Raw genomic sequence first — 2,832 nt, forward strand, 5'->3', positions numbered from 1 at the left:
AGAGAGAGAGAGAGAGGGAGACTGACAGGGAGAGAGTGAACCAGAGAGAAAGATACTGACAGGGAGATAGTGAGAGAGAGAGAGATAGAGATTGACAGTGAGAGAGAGTGAGAGAGCGAGACTGACTGGGAGAGAGAGAGACTGACAGTGAGAGAGAGAGACTGACAGTGAGAGAGAGAGAGAGCGAGAGAAAGGGACTGACAGTGAGAGACAGACAGAGAGAGAGAGAGAGAGAGACTGACAGTAAGAGAGAGAGAGACTGACTGGGAGAGAGAGAGAGACTGACTGGGAGAGAGAGAAAGACTGACTGGGAGAGAGAGAAAGACTGACTGGGAGAGAGAGAAAGACTGACAGTGTGAGTGAGAGAGAGAGAGAGAGAGACTGACAGGGAGAGAGAGAGAGAGAGAGAGAGACTGACAGGGAGAGAGAGAGAGACTGACAGTGAGAGAGAGAGAGAGAGAGACTGACAGTGTGAATGAGAGAGAGAGAGAGACTGACAGGGAGAGCGAGAACCAGAGAGAAAGCTACTGACAGGGAGATAGAGAGAGAGAGAGAGAGATAGAGAGTGACAGTGAGAGAGAGTGATAGAGCGAGACTGACTGGGAGAGCGAGAGAGAGAGAGAGAGACTGACAGTGTGAGAGAGAGAGAGAAAGAGACTGACAGTGAGAGACAGAGAGAGAGAGAGAGAGACTGACAAGGAGAGAGACAGACTGACAGGGAGAGAGAGAGAGACTGACAGGGAGAGAGAGAGCGAGAGATACTGACAGGGAGAGAGAGAACCAGAGAGAAAGATACTGACAGGGAGATAGAGAGAGAGAGAGAGAGAGAGAGAGAGAGATAGAGAGTGACAGTGAGAGAGAGAGAGAGAAAGACTGACAGTGAGAGACAGAGAGAGAGAGAGAGAGAGAGAGAGACTGACAGGGAGAGAGAGAGAGAGACTGACAGGGAGAGAGAGAGAGAGAGAGAGAGACTGAGTGAGAGAGAGCGAGAGACTGACAGGGAGAGAGAGAGAGAGAGACTGACAGGGAGCGAGAGAGAGAGAGACTGACAGGGAGCGAGAGAGAGAGAGACTGACAGGGAGCGAGAGAGAGGGAGACTGACAGGGAGAGAGAGAGAGGGAGACTGACAGGGAGAGAGAGAAAGTGTGAGAGAGACTGACAGGGAGAGAGAGAGAGAGAGAGAGAGAGAGAGACTGACAGGGAGAGAGACAGAGAGAGAGAGAGAGAGACTGACAGGGAGAGAGAGAGACTGACAGAGAGAGAGAGAGACTGACAGGTAGGGAGAGAATGAGAGAGAGAGAGACTGACAGGGAGAGAGAGAGAGAGAGAGACTGACAGGGAGAGAGAGAGTGAGAGACTGACTGGGAGAGAGAGAGAGAGAGACTGACTGGGAGAGAGAGAGAGAGAGTGAGACTGACAGGGAGAGAGAGAGAGAGAGAGACTGACAGGGGGAGAGAGAGAGAGAGAGAGAGAGACTGACAGGGAGAGAGAGAGAGAGAGAGAATGACAGGGAGAGAGAGAGAGAGACTGACTGGGAGAGAGAGAGAGAGAGAATGACAGGGAGAGAGAGAAAGAGACTGACAGGGAGAGAGAGAGAGAGAATGACAGGGAGAGAGAGAGAGAGACTGACTGGGAGAGAAAGAGAATGACAGGGAGAGAGAGAGAGAGACTGACAGTGAGAGACAGAGAGAGAGAGAGAGACTGACAAGGAGAGAGACAGACTGACAGGGAGAGAGAGAGAGACTGACAGGGAGAGAGAGAGAGAGAGATACTGACAGGGAGAGAGAGAACCAGAGAGAAAGATACTGACAGGGAGATAGAGAGAGAGAGAGAGAGAGATAGAGAGTGACAGTGAGAGAGAGAGAGAGAGAGACTGACAGTGAGAGACAGAGAGAGAGAGAGAGAGAGAGAGAGACTGACAGGGAGAGAGAGAGAGAGACTGACAGGGAGAGAGAGAGAGAGAGAGAGAGAGAGACTGACAGTGAGAGAGAGAGAGAGACTGACAGGGAGCGAGAGAGAGGGAGACTGACAGGGAGAGAGAGAGAGGGAGACTGACAGGGAGAGAGAGAAAGTGTGAGAGAGACTGACAGGGAGAGAGAGAGAGACTGACAGGGAGAGAGATAGAGAGTGAGAGAGAGAGAGACTGACAGGGAGAGAGAGAGAGAGAGAGAGACTGACAGGGAGGGAGAGAGAGAGAGCGACTGACAGTGAGAGAGAGAGAGAGAGAGAGAGGGATAGACTGACAGGGAGGGAGAGAGAGAGAGACTGACAGGGAGAGAGAGAGCCAGAGAGAGAGATACTGACAGGGAGATAGAGAGAGAGAGAGAGACTGACAGTGAGAGAGAGAGAGAGAGAGAGAGAGAGAGAGACTGACTGGGAGGGAGATAGAGAGAGAGAGACTGACAGTGAGAAAGAGAGAGAGAGAGAGAGAGACTGCGAGAGAGAGAAAGAGTGAGAGAGAGACTGACAGTGAGAGAAAGAGTGAGAGTGAGAGAGAGAGACTGACTGAGAGAGAGAGAGAGAGAGAGAGAGAGCGACTGACGGAGAGAGAGAGAGAGACTGACAGGGAGGGAGAGAGAGAGAGGGACTGACAGGGAGGGAGAGAGACAGAGAGACTGACAGTGAGAAAGAGAGAGAGAGAGACTGACTGCGAGAGAGAGAGAGTGAGAGAGAGACTGACAGTGAGAGAAAGAGTGAGAGTGAGAGAAAGAGACTGACTGGGAGAGAGAGAGAGAGAGAGAGAGACTGACAGGGAGAGAGAGAGTGAGACTGACTGGGAGAGAGAGATAGAGACTGACTGGGAGAGAGAGATAGAGACTGACAGGGAGAGAG

The sequence above is a fragment of the Carcharodon carcharias genome (genome assembly GCF_017639515.1).
Source record: "Carcharodon carcharias isolate sCarCar2 chromosome 27 unlocalized genomic scaffold, sCarCar2.pri SUPER_27_unloc_15, whole genome shotgun sequence".
Lineage (NCBI taxonomy): Eukaryota > Metazoa > Chordata > Chondrichthyes > Lamniformes > Lamnidae > Carcharodon > Carcharodon carcharias.